This window comes from Phyllobates terribilis, unplaced genomic scaffold (assembly GCF_046119375.1).
Source record: "Phyllobates terribilis strain yellow unplaced genomic scaffold, ASM4611937v1 Scaffold_34__1_contigs__length_13252353, whole genome shotgun sequence".
NCBI classification, from domain to species: Eukaryota; Metazoa; Chordata; class Amphibia; order Anura; family Dendrobatidae; genus Phyllobates; species Phyllobates terribilis.
In genome coordinates this window covers 4,864,370-4,884,078 of record NW_027362794.1, presented here as the reverse complement: position 1 = coordinate 4,884,078, position 19,709 = coordinate 4,864,370, and the positions used below count along the sequence as shown (strand labels likewise).

Genomic DNA, 19,709 nt, shown 5'->3' with positions numbered 1-19,709 from the left:
ATTCAATTCTTTCTGATTTTAGAAACTGCATTAAAGAAGGGGTGCACCGGTCCTGGAGATACTGCAATACCAGGTCAATGCGTGGAGTGGACAGAGCAAGCTCTTTTTCCATCTCCCTGTTCTAAAAATCCATTTAATATATGGTCCCCAGATAGGGGACGTATCAGATATTAAACTGATAAGAACAGATACTACACTTGATCTTAGCCAAAAGGCCGAGAAGCGATAACCAGAATTGGTTTCCGACTACGGTGCCACCCAAGGATTCTGAAAAGTCCATTTGTGGAGATGGCCACCTGGACTCCCGTTAAGAAGACATGCTGTCAACCTCTAGATCCCTCACATGCCTGCACTTTTCGGCTTGCTGCTGCTGCAATCCACGCGTTTTAGATCTGCATAACTCCACCTCTTTTAGCACAGTACCCTCAACCCCTGGCTGTTCCCACCCGCCTCAACACCGTTGGAAGGGAGGAGAACCAATTAAGGCGGGGGGGGGGGTGGAACGAGCAGCTGTCTACCCTTAGCAGGAGGGTTGCTGATTAATTACCTCTCCTGCTGCTGCTGCTGCTGCTGGCTGTCCAGCAGCAGACTGAAGGTGGCTGCTGCTGTGCGCAGGTATATAAAGGCTCAGAGCCTATTATGACACGCACAGCCAGCGTTCCATTGCCACATTCCGTCTACTGCAGGCGGGATACCTGGATGGCTGAATGTCACTGAGAAGCTCACAGAGACCGCCATAAGCAACAGTTTAAAAGAATGCCACAGACTAATCAACCAAACTTTTTGGGTTGGTTTCTCTTTTATAGTCTGCAGGCATTAAATGAAAGAAGTCAGTGTTCCAGCAGAGGGAGACAACGTTTCAGAAAAGGCATTGTAGCAAACCAAAAAAGAAATTTTAAGCGCAGCAGAGTAACCAGCTCACATACCTGTTAGCTCAGGTGAGTTTAAAAGGCTGCTGTTGATAACAAGGGCATTTGCTAAATAGATGGTGTGTGTGCAACAATATACTGAAAGGTCAATTATATTGTGCAGCTTATCTCACCACCTGTAGTTATTTAGGTGAAAGCTCCAAAATGCTTGCCTAATATGTCTGTTTATCCAAAAGGAAGTATAGAGGGAGAGCTAGATAGATAGCATTGCATTACATTACATGGCAATGCAATGCACAGTTGCTGAAGTTGAACCAAAATGAGCTTGTCATCTGGCTTCTGCAACTTTGAACATGAAAAATCCAATGAGGAGAAGAAAAGCAAAGCCAAAGAGTCCATCCCAAAATCCGACAAACAAGCCAAATGAACAAAAAGCATTGAATTCAATTCTTTCTGATTTTAGAAACTGCATTAAAGAAGGGGTGCACCGGTCCTGGAGATACTGCAATACCAGGTCAATGCGTGGAGTGGACAGAGCAAGCTCTTTTTCCATCTCCCTGTTCTAAAAATCCATTTAATATATGGTCCCCAGATAGGGGACGTATCAGATATTAAACTGATAAGAACAGATACTACACTTGATCTTAGCCAAAAGGCCGAGAAGCGATAACCAGAATTGGTTTCCGACTACGGTGCCACCCAAGGATTCTGAAAAGTCCATTTGTGGAGATGGCCACCTGGACTCCCGTTAAGAAGACATGCTGTCAACCTCTAGATCCCTCACATGCCTGCACTTTTCGGCTTGCTGCTGCTGCAATCCACGCGTTTTAGATCTGCATAACTCCACCTCTTTTAGCACAGTACCCTCAACCCCCGGCTGTTCCCACCCGCCTCAACACCGTTGGAAGGGAGGAGAACCAATTAAGGCGGGGGGGGGGGTGGATCGAGCAGCTGTCTACCCTTAGCAGGAGGGTTGCTGATTAATTACCTCTCCTGCTGCTGCTGCTGCTGCTGGCTGTCCAGCAGCAGACTGAAGGTGGCTGCTGCTGTGCGCAGGTATATAAAGGCTCAGAGCCTATTATGACACGCGCAGCCAGCGTTCCATTGCCACATTCCGTCTACTGCAGGCGGGATACCTGGATGGCTGAATGTCACTGAGAAGCTCACAGAGACCGCCATAAGCAACAGTTTAAAAGAATGCCACAGACTAATCAACCAAACTTTTTGGGTTGGTTTCTCTTTTATAGTCTGCAGGCATTAAATGAAAGAAGTCAGTGTTCCAGCAGAGGGAGACAACGTTTCAGAAAAGGCATTGTAGCAAACCAAAAAAGAAATTTTAAGCGCAGCAGAGTAACCAGCTCACATACCTGTTAGCTCAGGTGAGTTTAAAAGGCTGCTGTTGATAACAAGGGCATTTGCTAAATAGATGGTGTGTGTGCAACAATATACTGAAAGGTCAATTATATTGTGCAGCTTATCTCACCACCTGTAGTTATTTAGGTGAAAGCTCCAAAATGCTTGCCTAATATGTCTGTTTATCCAAAAGGAAGTATAGAGGGAGAGCTAGATAGATAGCATTGCATTACATTACATGGCAATGCAATGCACAGTTGCTGAAGTTGAACCAAAATGAGCTTGTCATCTGGCTTCTGCAACTTTTAACATGAAAAATCCAATGAGGAGAAGAAAAGCAAAGCCAAAGAGTCCATCCCAAAATCCGACAAACAAGCCAAATGAACAAAAAGCATTGAATTCAATTCTTTCTGATTTTAGAAACTGCATTAAAGAAGGGGTGCACCGGTCCTGGAGATACTGCAATACCAGGTCAATGCGTGGAGTGGACAGAGCAAGCTCTTTTTCCATCTCCCTGTTCTAAAAATCCATTTAATATATGGTCCCCAGATAGGGGACGTATCAGATATTAAACTGATAAGAACAGATACTACACTTGATCTTAGCCAAAAGGCCGAGAAGCGATAACCAGAATTGGTTTCCGACTACGGTGCCACCCAAGGATTCTGAAAAGTCCATTTGTGGAGATGGCCACCTGGACTCCCGTTAAGAAGACATGCTGTCAACCTCTAGATCCCTCACATGCCTGCACTTTTCGGCTTGCTGCTGCTGCAATCCACGCGTTTTAGATCTGCATAACTCCACCTCTTTTAGCACAGTACCCTCAACCCCTGGCTGTTCCCACCCGCCTCAACACCGTTGGAAGGGAGGAGAACCAATTAAGGCGGGGGGGGGGGTGGAACGAGCAGCTGTCTACCCTTAGCAGGAGGGTTGCTGATTAATTACCTCTCCTGCTGCTGCTGCTGCTGCTGGCTGTCCAGCAGCAGACTGAAGGTGGCTGCTGCTGTGCGCAGGTATTTAAAGGCTCAGAGCCTATTATGACACGCACAGCCAGCGTTCCATTGCCACATTCCGTCTACTGCAGGCGGGATACCTGGATGGCTGAATGTCACTGAGAAGCTCACAGAGACCGCCATAAGCAACAGTTTAAAAGAATGCCACAGACTAATCAACCAAACTTTTTGGGTTGGTTTCTCTTTTATAGTCTGCAGGCATTAAATGAAAGAAGTCAGTGTTCCAGCAGAGGGAGACAACGTTTCAGAAAAGGCATTGTAGCAAACCAAAAAAGAAATTTTAAGCGCAGCAGAGTAACCAGCTCACATACCTGTTAGCTCAGGTGAGTTTAAAAGGCTGCTGTTGATAACAAGGGCATTTGCTAAATAGATGGTGTGTGTGCAACAATATACTGAAAGGTCAATTATATTGTGCAGCTTATCTCACCACCTGTAGTTATTTAGGTGAAAGCTCCAAAATGCTTGCCTAATATGTCTGTTTATCCAAAAGGAAGTATAGAGGGAGAGCTAGATAGATAGCATTACATTACATTACATGGCAATGCAATGCACAGTTGCTGAAGTTGAACCAAAATGAGCTTGTCATCTGGCTTCTGCAACTTTTAACATGAAAAATCCAATGAGGAGAAGAAAAGCAAAGCCAAAGAGTCCATCCCAAAATCCGACAAACAAGCCAAATGAACAAAAAGCATTGAATTCAATTCTTTCTGATTTTAGAAACTGCATTAAAGAAGGGGTGCACCGGTCCTGGAGATACTGCAATACCAGGTCAATGCGTGGAGTGGACAGAGCAAGCTCTTTTTCCATCTCCCTGTTCTAAAAATCCATTTAATATATGGTCCCCAGATAGGGGACGTATCAGATATTAAACTGATAAGAACAGATACTACACTTGATCTTAGCCAAAAGGCCGAGAAGCGATAACCAGAATTGGTTTCCGACTACGGTGCCACCCAAGGATTCTGAAAAGTCCATTTGTGGAGATGGCCACCTGGACTCCCGTTAAGAAGACATGCTGTCAACCTCTAGATCCCTCACATGCCTGCACTTTTCGGCTTGCTGCTGCTGCAATCCACGCGTTTTAGATCTGCATAACTCCACCTCTTTTAGCACAGTACCCTCAACCCCCGGCTGTTCCCACCCGCCTCAACACCGTTGGAAGGGAGGAGAACCAATTAAGGCGGGGGGGGGGGTGGAACGAGCAGCTGTCTACCCTTAGCAGGAGGGTTGCTGATTAATTACCTCTCCTGCTGCTGCTGCTGGCTGTCCAGCAGCAGACTGAAGGTGGCTGCTGCTGTGCGCAGGTATATAAAGGCTCAGAGCCTATTATGACACGCGCAGCCAGCGTTCCATTGCCACATTCCGTCTACTGCAGGCGGGAAACCTGGATGGCTGAATGTCACTGAGACGCTCACAGAGACCGCCATAAGCAACAGTTTAAAAGAATGCCACAGACTAATCAACCAAACTTTTTGGGTTGGTTTCTCTTTTATAGTCTGCAGGCATTAAATGAAAGAAGTCAGTGTTCCAGCAGAGGGAGACAACGTTTCAGAAAAGGCATTGTAGCAAACCAAAAAAGAAATTTTAAGCGCAGCAGAGTAACCAGCTCACATACCTGTTAGCTCAGGTGAGTTTAAAAGGCTGCTGTTGATAACAAGGGCATTTGCTAAATAGATGGTGTGTGTGCAACAATATACTGAAAGGTCAATTATATTGTGCAGCTTATCTCACCACCTGTAGTTATTTAGGTGAAAGCTCCAAAATGCTTGCCTAATATGTCTGTTTATCCAAAAGGAAGTATAGAGGGAGAGCTAGATAGATAGCATTGCATTACATTACATGGCAATGCAATGCACAGTTGCTGAAGTTGAACCAAAATGAGCTTGTCATCTGGCTTCTGCAACTTTTAAGATGAAAAATCCAATGAGGAGAAGAAAAGCAAAGCCAAAGAGTCCATCCCAAAATCCGACAAACAAGCCAAATGAACAAAAAGCATTGAATTCAATTCTTTCTGATTTTAGAAACTGCATTAAAGAAGGGGTGCACCGGTCCTGGAGATACTGCAATACCAGGTCAATGCGTGGAGTGGACAGAGCAAGCTCTTTTTCCATCTCCCTGTTCTAAAAATCCATTTAATATATGGTCCCCAGATAGGGGACGTATCAGATATTAAACTGATAAGAACAGATACTACACTTGATCTTAGCCAAAAGGCCGAGAAGCGATAACCAGAATTGGTTTCCGACTACGGTGCCACCCAAGGATTCTGAAAAGTCCATTTGTGGAGATGGCCACCTGGACTCCCGTTAAGAAGACATGCTGTCAACCTCTAGATCCCTCACATGCCTGCACTTTTCGGCTTGCTGCTGCTGCAATCCACGCGTTTTAGATCTGCATAACTCCACCTCTTTTAGCACAGTACCCTCAACCCCCGGCTGTTCCCACCCGCCTCAACACCGTTGGAAGGGAGGAGAACCAATTAAGGCGGGGGGGGGGTGGAACGAGCAGCTGTCTACCCTTAGCAGGAGGGTTGCTGATTAATTACCTCTCCTGCTGCTGCTGCTGCTGCTGGCTGTCCAGCAGCAGACTGAAGGTGGCTGCTGCTGTGCGCAGGTATATAAAGGCTCAGAGCCTATTATGACACGCGCAGCCAGCGTTCCATTGCCACATTCCGTCTACTGCAGGCGGGATACCTGGATGGCTGAATGTCACTGAGAAGCTCACAGAGACCGCCATAAGCAACAGTTTAAAAGAATGCCACAGACTAATCAACCAAACTTTTTGGGTTGGTTTCTCTTTTATAGTCTGCAGGCATTAAATGAAAGAAGTCAGTGTTCCAGCAGAGGGAGACAACGTTTCAGAAAAGGCATTGTAGCAAACCAAAAAAGAAATTTTAAGCGCAGCAGAGTAACCAGCTCACATACCTGTTAGCTCAGGTGAGTTTAAAAGGCTGCTGTTGATAACAAGGGCATTTGCTAAATAGATGGTGTGTGTGCAACAATATACTGAAAGGTCAATTATATTGTGCAGCTTATCTCACCACCTGTAGTTATTTAGGTGAAAGCTCCAAAATGCTTGCCTAATATGTCTGTTTATCCAAAAGGAAGTATAGAGGGAGAGCTAGATAGATAGCATTGCATTACATTACATGGCAATGCAATGCACAGTTGCTGAAGTTGAACCAAAATGAGCTTGTCATCTGGCTTCTGCAACTTTTAACATGAAAAATCCAATGAGGAGAAGAAAAGCAAAGCCAAAGAGTCCATCCCAAAATCCGACAAACAAGCCAAATGAACAAAAAGCATTGAATTCAATTCTTTCTGATTTTAGAAACTGCATTAAAGAAGGGGTGCACCGGTCCTGGAGATACTGCAATACCAGGTCAATGCGTGGAGTGGACAGAGCAAGCTCTTTTTCCATCTCCCTGTTCTAAAAATCCATTTAATATATGGTCCCCAGATAGGGGACGTATCAGATATTAAACTGATAAGAACAGATACTACACTTGATCTTAGCCAAAAGGCCGAGAAGCGATAACCAGAATTGGTTTCCGACTACGGTGCCACCCAAGGATTCTGAAAAGTCCATTTGTGGAGATGGCCACCTGGACTCCCGTTTAGAAGACATGCTGTCAACCTCTAGATCCCTCACATGCCTGCACTTTTCGGCTTGCTGCTGCTGCAATCCACGCGTTTTAGATCTGCATAACTCCACCTCTTTTAGCACAGTACCCTCAACCCCCGGCTGTTCCCACCCGCCTCAACACCGTTGGAAGGGAGGAGAACCAATTAAGGCGGGGGGGGGGGTGGAACGAGCAGCTGTCTACCCTTAGCAGGAGGGTTGCTGATTAATTACCTCTCCTGCTGCTGCTGCTGCTGCTGGATGTCCAGCAGCAGACTGAAGGTGGCTGCTGCTGTGCGCAGGTATATAAAGGCTCAGAGCCTATTATGACACGCGCAGCCAGCGTTCCATTGCCACATTCCGTCTACTGCAGGCGGGATACCTGGATGGCTGAATGTCACTGAGAAGCTCACAGAGACCGCCATAAGCAACAGTTTAAAAGAATGCCACAGACTAATCAACCAAACTTTTTGGGTTGGTTTCTCTTTTATAGTCTGCAGGCATTAAATGAAAGAAGTCAGTGTTCCAGCAGAGGGAGACAACGTTTCAGAAAAGGCATTGTAGCAAACCAAAAAAGAAATTTTAAGCGCAGCAGAGTAACCAGCTCACATACCTGTTAGCTCAGGTGAGTTTAAAAGGCTGCTGTTGATAACAAGGGCATTTGCTAAATAGATGGTGTGTGTGCAACAATATACTGAAAGGTCAATTATATTGTGCAGCTTATCTCACCACCTGTAGTTATTTAGGTGAAAGCTCCAAAATGCTTGCCTAATATGTCTGTTTATCCAAAAGGAAGTATAGAGGGAGAGCTAGATAGATAGCATTGCATTACATTACATGGCAATGCAATGCACAGTTGCTGAAGTTGAACCAAAATGAGCTTGTCATCTGGCTTCTGCAACTTTTAACATGAAAAATCCAATGAGGAGAAGAAAAGCAAAGCCAAAGAGTCCATCCCAAAATCCGACAAACAAGCCAAATGAACAAAAAGCATTGAATTCAATTCTTTCTGATTTTAGAAACTGCATTAAAGAAGGGGTGCACCGGTCCTGGAGATACTGCAATACCAGGTCAATGCGTGGAGTGGACAGAGCAAGCTCTTTTTCCATCTCCCTGTTCTAAAAATCCATTTAATATATGGTCCCCAGATAGGGGACGTATCAGATATTAAACTGATAAGAACAGATACTACACTTGATCTTAGCCAAAAGGCCGAGAAGCGATAACCAGAATTGGTTTCCGACTACGGTGCCACCCAAGGATTCTGAAAAGTCCATTTGTGGAGATGGCCACCTGGACTCCCGTTAAGAAGACATGCTGTCAACCTCTAGATCCCTCACATGCCTGCACTTTTCGGCTTGCTGCTGCTGCAATCCACGCGTTTTAGATCTGCATAACTCCACCTCTTTTAGCACAGTACCCTCAACCCCTGGCTGTTCCCACCCGCCTCAACACCGTTGGAAGGGAGGAGAACCAATTAAGGCGGGGGGGGGGTGGAACGAGCAGCTGTCTACCCTTAGCAGGAGGGTTGCTGATTAATTACCTCTCCTGCTGCTGCTGCTGCTGCTGGCTGTCCAGCAGCAGACTGAAGGTGGCTGCTGCTGTGCGCAGGTATATAAAGGCTCAGAGCCTATTATGACACGCGCAGCCAGCGTTCCATTGCCACATTCCGTCTACTGCAGGCGGGATACCTGGATGGCTGAATGTCACTGAGAAGCTCACAGAGACCGCCATAAGCAGCAGTTTAAAAGAATGCCACAGACTAATCAACCAAACTTTTTGGGTTGGTTTCTCTTTTATAGTCTGCAGGCATTAAATGAAAGAAGTCAGTGTTCCAGCAGAGGGAGACAACGTTTCAGAAAAGGCATTGTAGCAAACCAAAAAAGAAATTTTAAGCGCAGCAGAGTAACCAGCTCACATACCTGTTAGCTCAGGTGAGTTTAAAAGGCTGCTGTTGATAACAAGGGCATTTGCTAAATAGATGGTGTGTGTGCAACAATATACTGAAAGGTCAATTATATTGTGCAGCTTATCTCACCACCTGTAGTTATTTAGGTGAAAGCTCCAAAATGCTTGCCTAATATGTCTGTTTATCCAAAAGGAAGTATAGAGGGAGAGCTAGATAGATAGCATTGCATTACATTACATGGCAATGCAATGCACAGTTGCTGAAGTTGAACCAAAATGAGCTTGTCATCTGGCTTCTGCAACTTTTAACATGAAAAATCCAATGAGGAGAAGAAAAGCAAAGCCAAAGAGTCCATCCCAAAATCCGACAAACAAGCCAAATGAACAAAAAGCATTGAATTCAATTCTTTCTGATTTTAGAAACTGCATTAAAGAAGGGGTGCACCGGTCCTGGAGATACTGCAATACCAGGTCAATGCGTGGAGTGGACAGAGCAAGCTCTTTTTCCATCTCCCTGTTCTAAAAATCCATTTAATATATGGTCCCCAGATAGGGGACGTATCAGATATTAAACTGATAAGAACAGATTTTTTTTTTTTAATTTGGCTATCCCCTCACAGGGATAAAACCAGTTTTATTTAAAAATTACACAGATGTACAGAAATAAAAGCAACATTTTACATCATTACAAATTTTTATACATTGTCTCGAAACATACGAGACTTAAAAACATAAATTATTCAAATAGGATAAAAATTTGCATATATTCAAATTAATAAAATGTTACAAAAATTCAAAATGTGTTCCATACATTGACATCCCATTTTAGGGAGATATTTGGATTATTTTTTTTATCTAATAAAAAATATACATACATTTCACTTAAACAAAAACTAAAAACATCATTTAAAGACAATTCATCATGATTAAAAATTAAAATATTTCGGGCTTTCCAGAGAGCTATTTTGGCGCAATTTATTGTCTTCCATGCCATAATTTTTTGGTCTTCTGTTGGGCATTCCATAAGTCCATAAAGTATTGTGGCGTAGTTAAAGTCTTTGAGGTCTGCCACTTTTTCCATCAGAGGGAGCAATTTTCTCCAGAACGCTTTTGCAAAAGGACAAGTCCATAGTAGATGTTTCACTGATTCCTCCTCTTGACATCCGCTTCTTGGGCAAATGGCAGACCTCACGAGTCCTCTTCTATGTTGGAATGCCCGGCACGGAAGACATTGGTGTGCGCAGCTCCAAGCCAAATCTTTCTGTATATTAAAAAGATATTTTGCATTAATGACTTTCCATATATTCAATATTTGTTCATCATCATAGCGCTCAATGTTACATAACTCTTCATTTTTACAAAGACTTTTAATTAATTTCTTACTATTTTGTAGATCTCCCGCTTCTTTACCCCCTAAATTAAAATGAATCACTATTTTTTCTAAAATTAAATAATGCGTTGGCAGTTTAAAAGCATATGGAGATGATAAAACCGTTTCAAACCACCCAAACTTTCTCATAAAAAAACCAGTGTTATAACGCATAAAAAAGGACCAATAGTGATTTTTAAAAAGGGCATTAAAACAGAAGCAAAAAAATTTAATTAAAAGGAACCTACTAAAATCTGGAAAGTCTTTCCCACCTTTGAGCTTTGGTTTTGTTACAATTTCTCTTTTTAATTTCTCCATCTTAGAACTCCAGAAAAAAGTAAAACATGCTTTAGTGATCTTTTTTAAAATATTTACAGGGGGAGGGAAAACCAAACTCAAATACAATAAAAGAGGCAAAATGACCATTTTTATAATTAATACTTTACCCTCCATCGTTAATTTTCTCATATTCCACATACATATTTTCGTATTCACTTTCTGAGCTACCGCCTCCCAGTTATTTAGACCATTATTGGATTCACAGAAAGAAATACCTAAAATATTAATAGAGTCAGTTATTGGAATAAAAACATCGTGTAAAATCATCTCCCCAATATTTAAAATACTACTCTTATTAAAATTAACCTTAAAACCAGAAGCTGTACAAAAGGATTGGATCTGTTTGAGTGAGTTTTGTAGTGATGGTGCATCTCGGCAAAGGATCGCCACATCGTCCATGTAACCCACCACTTTTGCTTCTGTTCCTTTGCTTCCAGGTAGAGGGATACCACATATTTGTCTATCTCTACGGATTGCACATAAAAGTGGCTCAAGAGCACAAATAAAAAGTAGTGGGGACAGGGGGCACCCCTGTTTTACCCCTGATTTTAAAAAAACATCTTGTGTCTTAAAACCATTTACTAAAATCTTACTTGTGCAGTCCTTATAAAACGCTTTAAGAGATAATAAAAACCTTTCTGGTATGCCCATTTTTTCTAAAACCTTAAAAAGATAAAAATGAGAAATCTGATCAAAAGCTTTTTCGAAGTCAATTGATAAAATTGCCATCTTTCCTTTTCTGTTTTTAATGTCTTCAATACAGTCTTTAACAAGGTTTAGATTGTCCCAGATACTGCGCTCAGGCACACCACATACTTGGTTTGAGTGGATTATTTTTCCTATAATTTTTTTAAGGCGGTTTGCACAAATTTTTGCCATTATTTTATAGTCACAGTTTAGTAGGGTTATAGGTCTCCAGTTTTTTAAGTCTGTCTTATCACCTTTCTTATATAATAATGAGACCTCCCCTTTTTTCCAGGATTTTAATAAAACCTTATCATTAAAAACTTCAGTAAAAACATAAAACAGATCCTCTTTTAAAATATCATAAAATTTTACATAAAACTCTATAGGAATACCGTCTGATCCAGGGACTTTTCCAATTTTAAAACTTTTTATGGTTTGTAAAATTTCTTCTCCTGTTATGTTTTGTGATAAAAACTCTTGGGAGGCGGTATCTAAAACAGATGTTATTTCTTCTAGAGAATTTTGCATTATATTTTCATCTATTCTTTTATCATTAAAAAGATTAAAATAGTAACCATGTACCTTTTCCAAAATTTTTCCCATATTTTTCTCTCCATCTATATCTTCAATTACTGTTTTTTTCTCTCTAATTTTTTAAAAAAAATATCTAGAACATTTTTCGTCTTCCTCCACGTGTTTTATTCTGGAGCGGAAAATGAGCTCTTTCCCTTTTTGTTCTAGTGATTTTGTTATTTCTTCTTTCAGTATTTTAATATCTTTTTCTACTTCTAGACCATTTTCTCTAAGTTTATATAAGGTCTGTAACCGGGTATTTAAATTATTATATAATTCTAGCTTTTCTTTTGCTTTATATATGCTTTTCTTAATAAAAAAATCTTTTATTTTTTTTTTCATTTTATCCCACCAGGCACTTATAGGGACATTTACATCTTTCTTCCTCCTGCAGTTTTTATAAAATTCAATAAAATCCGATAAAATCTTAGAATCATTTAAAAGGGATACATTCATTTTCCAAGTTTTTTTCCCACATTTTTTATTAGCATTAATTTTTACACTAAAAGATAAAAATTTATGATCTGAGAAGATATTATCGTGGGTTTCACATTTATCAGGTAAAATTTGTTCTGAACCGAATATAAAATCTATTCTTGAACTGCAATTTAAATTGCTCCAGGTAAAGCCGGCCTCTACTGAACTAGTCTTGTTGCATTCTTTATAAATATCAACAAGTCTAAAATCACTTAAAATATTACTTAACATACCGGAAGTTTTGTCATAGTTTCTACTTACGGCTGTAGAGCGCCGACTTTCACCCTTTAAAATACAATTAAAATCACCTGCCAAGATAAAAGGTTCAGAGGTATTAATAAATAATGGTAAAATCTCTAACATGTCAGCTCTTTCATTTTTATCTGGGGACCCATAAAAATTTAAAAATTGCCATTTTACACCATTAATAAAAGCTTTAACTAATAACATACGACCTGGTAAAATCTCTTGGATAAAATCAATTTGAACGTTTCCCTTAAAAAGTATAGCTATCCCTGCTGATCCGGTAACATTTGACCCGGACCACACTGATGGGCCACATTTCCAATCCTCTTTGTATTTTTTGTAGGATACTGTGTGCGGGATATTGCATTCCTGTAAAAAGAAGACGGAAGCCGTAAGACAAGTTAAAAAATTAAATAATGTTACTCTTCTGGTTTTTGATTTTAGACCCCTCACATTGAGGGAAATGCCCTTAAGTTCTGCCATTGGAGGAAAGTAAAAAAATTATATAAAACAGAAATACGGAACTTACTTCCTATCCGCTGAACCGGCCAGACCACTTACGCTCGAGCTACTTCCCTCGTCCGAATTTATCGTAAGTAAGGACTCCATGGAGGAGGAACTTGACTCACCAAGACAATGACCCAACGCTACATGTGAGTAGCTTGGGAGACAACTAAGAGGAACAGCACCCTGGGTCTCCATGGGCTGGCCATTCAGATCCTTATCAGGTGGGTCCCCAGGTGGCTCCCCTGCACCCAGGGGAGGCCGACACACAGGGGAAGGTTGGGTACAAGGCAATGTACCCGAGCTCACGGAGCTGGCAAGGCCTGGCTCCCCACCGGGGTCAGCAGGGTCCGGGACTTTTGGGGGACCAACGTCCACCTCCCCACCAGGAGATGTGTCCATCTGATCCCCATCAGCCGCTCCATTCGAACCATCTTTCTTCCCTCTTTTCTTTTTATGGGGACCCACCGTAGTCCAGTTAGCCTCAGACTCAGGCCCAGGAAACCCAGTTTTTGCCTCGGGCTCGGTGTCAACCTTCTGCCGGTCTCTTTTGGTTTTACCGATCATGCCCTTTTGTTCCTTTTCTGCCTTTCTTTTAGCCTCCCTGTTGTCTTGGTGCCAACTTTTCCTCACTGCTTGGGAGTTACCCTTCATTACCTCTGAGCTTTCCTCATCACTCGAATCGCCCTCTTTGCTCGCTGAGGCTCCAGGTTATTGTTGTTCCTCCTCCTGAGGGGTGGTCTGACCTGTTGGTTCATTTTCGGATGTCCTGGCCTTTTCCTTCCGTCTCTGTTCGGCCTCCCAGAACCTATGTGGGCATGAAAAATAAAAATGACCAGGTTTTTGGCAGAAATTACATTTTTTATCATGAGGACATTCTTTGGTGTCATGTTCTGTACTAGCACAGTTTCTACAGGTTGCCTCACAGTCATCCTTAAAATGGCCATATTTTCCACAGTTTCTACAAAAGGGTGGCATACCAGAAAAAAAGAAGTCTCCATTTGAGGAACCTATTTTAAAACGTGCAGGAGGGAGTTTCACACCGCCTGGGAAATTAGGGTCTCTTTCACATGTTACTAGAAATTTCCATTTGGACGTCCATATGTGAAACTCATTAAGTACTTTCCCTATACATTTTACACTTTTAAAGTACATTGAAAGAAAACATGTTAGTTCCACTGAAGTAACGAAAGGAGAAAATACTTTAAGGATTACCATTTTTACCTCATCCAGGACGTGCTCGATAACTTGTATTCCTTTTAGAATAGGATTGTTTTTTGCCTTTCTGGCTCTTACCAGGACATCCTGAAAAATGCCTTCCCCGGTGAAGGTGATGTCATAATCGCCACGCCTCGGATAATCCTGGATAGAGAGAATCTCGTTCTTCTGCAAATGAAAGAGCCCTTCAAGCACGTCCTGGACTACGTACCGCAATTTCCTTTCATCACTTCCGCCCTCTGTGAAATGAATACGGATAGTGTGTTTAAGCCTCGCATAGTGAGGCACGAGGTTGGGGTCAACCTCCATGGTAACGCAACAAGAAAAAGCAAATCGCAAACCGCTTGCAATCTGCGCCTTTCAGAGTTCTGTAAACAGAAACACCTGAGAGGCTGGGGGGGATCGCAACCCGTTACCCTGGGACTAAGCCCTCTCCCAATAGCAGCAGGCAGGGGAGCCCACCGAAGTGGGTCACCCTGCAAGGCCGAGGAGAGGGGTACCCGAGTACCTTCTGGACCACAGTCGCCTGTACAAGACACTTGACCGCAGCCAAAAGGCCGAGAAGCGATAACCAGAATTGGTTTCCGACTACGGTGCCACCCAAGGATTCTGAAAAGTCCATTTGTGGAGATGGCCACCTGGACTCCCGTTAAGAAGACATGCTGTCAACCTCTAGATCCCTCACATGCCTGCACTTTTCGGCTTGCTGCTGCTGCAATCCACGCGTTTTAGATCTGCATAACTCCACCTCTTTTAGCACAGTACCCTCAACCCCCGGCTGTTCCCACCCGCCTCAACACCGTTGGAAGGGAGGAGAACCAATTAAGGCGGGGGGGGTGGAACGAGCAGCTGTCTACCCTTAGCAGGAGGGTTGCTGATTAATTACCTCTCCTGCTGCTGCTGCTGCTGCTGCTGGCTGTCCAGCAGCAGACTGAAGGTGGCTGCTGCTGTGCGCAGGTATATAAAGGCTCAGAGCCTATTATGACACGCGCAGCCAGCGTTCCATTGCCACATTCCGTCTACTGCAGGCGGGATACCTGGATGGCTGAATGTCACTGAGAAGCTCACAGAGACCGCCATAAGCAACAGTTTAAAAGAATGCCACAGACTAATCAACCAAACTTTTTGGGTTGGTTTCTCTTTTATAGTCTGCAGGCATTAAATGAAAGAAGTCAGTGTTCCAGCAGAGGGAGACAACGTTTCAGAAAAGGCATTGTAGCAAACCAAAAAATAAATTTTAAGCGCAGCAGAGTAACCAGCTCACATACCTGTTAGCTCAGGTGAGTTTAAAAGGCTGCTGTTGATAACAAGGGCATTTGCTAAATAGATGGTGTGTGTGCAACAATATACTGAAAGGTCAATTATATTGTGCAGCTTATCTCACCACCTGTAGTTATTTAGGTGAAAGCTCCAAAATGCTTGCCTAATATGTCTGTTTATCCAAAAGGAAGTATAGAGGGAGAGCTAGATAGATAGCATTGCATTACATTACATGGCAATGCAATGCACAGTTGCTGAAGTTGAACCAAAATGAGCTTGTCATCTGGCTTCTGCAACTTTTAACATGAAAAATCCAATGAGGAGAAGAAAAGCAAAGCCAAAGAGTCCATCCCAAAATCCGACAAACAAGCCAAATGAACAAAAAGCATTGAATTCAATTCTTTCTGATTTTAGAAACTGCATTAAAGAAGGGGTGCACCGGTCCTGGAGATACTGCAATACCAGGTCAATGCGTGGAGTGGACAGAGCAAGCTCTTTTTCCATCTCCCTGTTCTAAAAATCCATTTAATATATGGTCCCCAGATAGGGGACGTATCAGATATTAAACTGATAAGAACAGATACTACACTTGATCTTAGCCAAAAGGCCGAGAAGCGATAACCAGAATTGGTTTCCGACTACGGTGCCACCCAAGGATTCTGAAAAGTCCATTTGTGGAGATGGCCACCTGGACTCCCGTTAAGAAGACATGCTGTCAACCTCTAGATCCCTCACATGCCTGCACTTTTCGGCTTGCTGCTGCTGCAATCCACGCGTTTTAGATCTGCATAACTCCACCTCTTTTAGCACAGTACCCTCAACCCCCGGCTGTTCCCACCCGCCTCAACACCGTTGGAAGGGAGGAGAACCAATTAAGGCGGGGGGGGGGGGTGGAACGAGCAGCTGTCTACCCTTAGCAGGAGGGTTGCTGATTAATTACCTCTCCTGCTGCTGCTGCTGCTGGCTGTCCAGCAGCAGACTGAAGGTGGCTGCTGCTGTGCGCAGGTATATAAAGGCTCAGAGCCTATTATGACACGCGCAGCCAGCGTTCCATTGCCACATTCCGTCTACTGCAGGCGGGATACCTGGATGGCTGAATATCACTGAGAAGCTCACAGAGACCACCATAAGCAACAGTTTAAAAGAATGCCACAGACTAATCAACCAAACTTTTTGGGTTGGTTTCTCTTTTATAGTCTGCAGGCATTAAATGAAAGAAGTCAGTGTTCCAGCAGAGGGAGACAACGTTTCAGAAAAGGCATTGTAGCAAACCAAAAAAGAAATTTTAAGCGCAGCAGAGTAACCAGCTCACATACCTGTTAGCTCAGGTGAGTTTAAAAGGCTGCTGTTGATAACAAGGGCATTTGCTAAATAGATGGTGTGTGTGCAACAATATACTGAAAGGTCAATTATATTGTGCAGCTTATCTCACCACCTGTAGTTATTTAGGTGAAAGCTCCAAAATGCTTGCCTAATATGTCTGTTTATCCAAAAGGAAGTATAGAGGGAGAGCTAGATAGATAGCATTGCATTACATTACATGGCAATGCAATGCACAGTTGCTGAAGTTGAACCAAAATGAGCTTGTCATCTGGCTTCTGCAACTTTTAACATGAAAAATCCAATGAGGAGAAGAAAAGCAAAGCCAAAGAGTCCATCCCAAAATCCGACAAACAAGCCAAATGAACAAAAAGCATTGAATTCAATTCTTTCTGATTTTAGAAACTGCATTAAAGAAGGGGTGCACCGGTCCTGGAGATACTGCAATACCAGGTCAATGCGTGGAGTGGACAGAGCATGCTCTTTTTCCATCTCCCTGTTCTAAAAATCCATTTAATATATGGTCCCCAGATAGGGGACGTATTAGATATTAAACTGATAAGAACAGATACTACACTTGATCTTAGCCAAAAGGCCGAGAAGCGATAACCAGAATTGGTTTCCGACTACGGTGCCACCCAAGGATTCTGAAAAGTCCATTTGTGGAGATGGCCACCTGGACTCCCATTAAGGAGACATGCTGTCAACCTCTAGATCCCTCACATGCCTGCACTTTTCGGCTTGCTGCTGCTGCAATCCACGCGTTTTAGATCTGCATAACTCCACCTCTTTTAGCACAGTACCCTCAACCCCCGGCTGTTCCCACCCGCCTCAACACCGTTGGAAGGGAGGAGAACCAATTAAGGCGGGGGGGGGGTGGAACGAGCAGCTGTCTACCCTTAGCAGGAGGGTTGCTGATTAATTACCTCTCCTGCTGCTGCTGCTGCTGCTGGCTGTCCAGCAGCAGACTGAAGGTGGCTGCTGCTGTGCGCAGGTATATAAAGGCTCAGAGCCTATTATGACACGCGCAGCCAGCGTTCCATTGCCACATTCCGTCTACTGCAGGCGGGATACCTGGATGGCTGAATGTCACTGAGAAGCTCACAGAGACCGCCATAAGCAACAGTTTAAAAGAATGCCACAGACTAATCAACCAAACTTTTTGGGTTGGTTTCTCTTTTATAGTCTGCAGGCATTAAATGAAAGAAGTCAGTGTTCCAGCAGAGGGAGACAACGTTTCAGAAAAGGCATTGTAGCAAACCAAAAAAGAAATTTTAAGCGCAGCAGAGTAACCAGCGCACATACCTGTTAGCTCAGGTGAGTTTAAAAGGCTGCTGTTGATAACAAGGGCATTTGCTAAATAGATGGTGTGTGTGCAACAATATACTGAAAGGTCAATTATATTGTGCAGCTTATCTCACCACCTGTAGTTATTTAGGTGAAAGCTCCAAAATGCTTGCCTAATATGTCTGTTTATCCAAAAGGAAGTATAGAGGGAGAGCTAGATAGATAGCATTGCATTACATTACATGGCAATGCAATGCACAGTTGCTGAAGTTGAACCAAAATGAGCTTGTCATCTGGCTTCTGCAACTTTTAACATGAAAAATCCAATGAGGAGAAGAAAAGCAAAGCCAAAGAGTCCATCCCAAAATCCGACAAACAAGCCAAATGAACAAAAAGCATTGAATTCAATTCTTTCTGATTTTAGAAACTGCATTAAAGAAGGGGTGCACCGGTCCTGGAGATACTGCAATACCAGGTCAATGCGTGGAGTGGACAGAGCAAGCTCTTTTTCCATCTCCCTGTTCTAAAAATCCATTTAATATATGGTCCCCAGATAGGGGACGTATCAGATATTAAACTGATAAGAACAGATACTACACTTGATCTTAGCCAAAAGGCCGAGAAGCGATAACCAGAATTGGTTTCCGACTACGGTGCCACCCAAGGATTCTGAAAAGTCCATTTGTGGAGATGGCCACCTGGACTCCCGTTAAGAAGACATGCTGTCAACCTCTAGATCCCTCACATGCCTGCACTTTTCGGCTTGCTGCTGCTGCAATCCACGCGTTTTAGATCTGCATAACTCCACCTCTTTTAGCACAGTACCCTCAACCCCCGGCTGTTCCCACCTGCCTCAACACCGTTGGAAGGGAGGAGAACCAATTAAGGCGGGGGGGGGGGGGGTGGAACGAGCAGCTGTCTACCCTTAGCAGGAGGGTTGCTGATTAATTACCTCTCCTGCTGCTGCTGCTGCTGGCTGTCCAGCAGCAGACTGAAGGTGGCTGCTGCTGTGCGCAGGTATATAAAGGCTCAGAGCCTATTATGACACGCGCAGCCAGCGTTCCATTGCCACATTCCGTCTACTGCAGGCGGGATACCTGGATGGCTGAATGTCACTGAGAAGCTCACAGAGACCACCATAAGCAACAGTTTAAAAGAATGCCACAGACTAATCAACCAAACTTTTTGGGTTGGTTTCTCTTTTATAGTCTGCAGGCATTAAATGAAAGAAGTCAGTGTTCCAGCAGAGGGAGACAACGTTTCAGAAAAGGCATTGTAGCAAACCAAAAAAGAAATTTTAAGCGCAGCAGAGTAACCAGCTCACATACCTGTTAGCTCAGGTGAGTTTAAAAGGCTGCTGTTGATAACAAGGGCATTTGCTAAATAGATGGTGTGTGTGCAACAATATACTGAAAGGTCAATTATATTGTGCAGCTTATCTCACCACCTGTAGTTATTTAGGTGAAAGCTCCAAAATGCTTGCCTAATATGTCTGTTTATCGAAAAGGAAGTATAGAGGGAGAGCTAGATAGATAGCATTGCATTACATTACATGGCAATGCAATGCACAGTTGCTGAAGTTGAACCAAAATGAGCTTGTCATCTGGCTTCTGCAACTTTTAACATGAAAAATCCAATGAGGAGAAGAAAAGCAAAGCCAAAGAG

General features: G+C 43.1%; 11 non-coding genes across 11 annotated transcripts; all 11 read right to left on the bottom strand.

Moving 5' to 3' along the window:
* Positions 1-36: 36 nt before the first annotated feature.
* LOC141181206 (U2 spliceosomal RNA) lies at positions 37-227 on the bottom strand. The gene has a single exon (XR_012256805.1). It is a non-coding gene; the product is annotated as a U2 spliceosomal RNA (small nuclear RNA).
* Positions 228-1,346: 1,119 nt separating this feature from the next.
* On the bottom strand, positions 1,347-1,537 carry LOC141181205 (U2 spliceosomal RNA). The gene has a single exon (XR_012256804.1). It is a non-coding gene; the product is annotated as a U2 spliceosomal RNA (small nuclear RNA).
* A 1,119-nt stretch (positions 1,538-2,656) lies between these two features.
* On the bottom strand, positions 2,657-2,847 carry LOC141181204 (U2 spliceosomal RNA). Its single transcript, XR_012256803.1, has one exon. It is a non-coding gene; the product is annotated as a U2 spliceosomal RNA (small nuclear RNA).
* Positions 2,848-3,966: 1,119 nt separating this feature from the next.
* On the bottom strand, positions 3,967-4,157 carry LOC141181202 (U2 spliceosomal RNA). The gene has a single exon (XR_012256801.1). It is a non-coding gene; the product is annotated as a U2 spliceosomal RNA (small nuclear RNA).
* Positions 4,158-5,270: 1,113 nt separating this feature from the next.
* Positions 5,271-5,461, bottom strand: LOC141181201 (U2 spliceosomal RNA). Its single transcript, XR_012256800.1, has one exon. It is a non-coding gene; the product is annotated as a U2 spliceosomal RNA (small nuclear RNA).
* A 1,118-nt stretch (positions 5,462-6,579) lies between these two features.
* LOC141181200 (U2 spliceosomal RNA) lies at positions 6,580-6,770 on the bottom strand. Its single transcript, XR_012256799.1, has one exon. It is a non-coding gene; the product is annotated as a U2 spliceosomal RNA (small nuclear RNA).
* A 1,119-nt stretch (positions 6,771-7,889) lies between these two features.
* Positions 7,890-8,080, bottom strand: LOC141181198 (U2 spliceosomal RNA). The gene has a single exon (XR_012256798.1). It is a non-coding gene; the product is annotated as a U2 spliceosomal RNA (small nuclear RNA).
* Positions 8,081-9,198: 1,118 nt separating this feature from the next.
* LOC141181986 (U2 spliceosomal RNA) lies at positions 9,199-9,388 on the bottom strand. The gene has a single exon (XR_012257492.1). It is a non-coding gene; the product is annotated as a U2 spliceosomal RNA (small nuclear RNA).
* Positions 9,389-15,865: 6,477 nt separating this feature from the next.
* LOC141181197 (U2 spliceosomal RNA) lies at positions 15,866-16,056 on the bottom strand. The gene has a single exon (XR_012256797.1). It is a non-coding gene; the product is annotated as a U2 spliceosomal RNA (small nuclear RNA).
* Positions 16,057-17,173: 1,117 nt separating this feature from the next.
* On the bottom strand, positions 17,174-17,364 carry LOC141181855 (U2 spliceosomal RNA). Its single transcript, XR_012257393.1, has one exon. It is a non-coding gene; the product is annotated as a U2 spliceosomal RNA (small nuclear RNA).
* A 1,118-nt stretch (positions 17,365-18,482) lies between these two features.
* LOC141181195 (U2 spliceosomal RNA) lies at positions 18,483-18,673 on the bottom strand. The gene has a single exon (XR_012256795.1). It is a non-coding gene; the product is annotated as a U2 spliceosomal RNA (small nuclear RNA).
* Between the last annotated feature and the right edge of the window lie 1,036 nt (positions 18,674-19,709).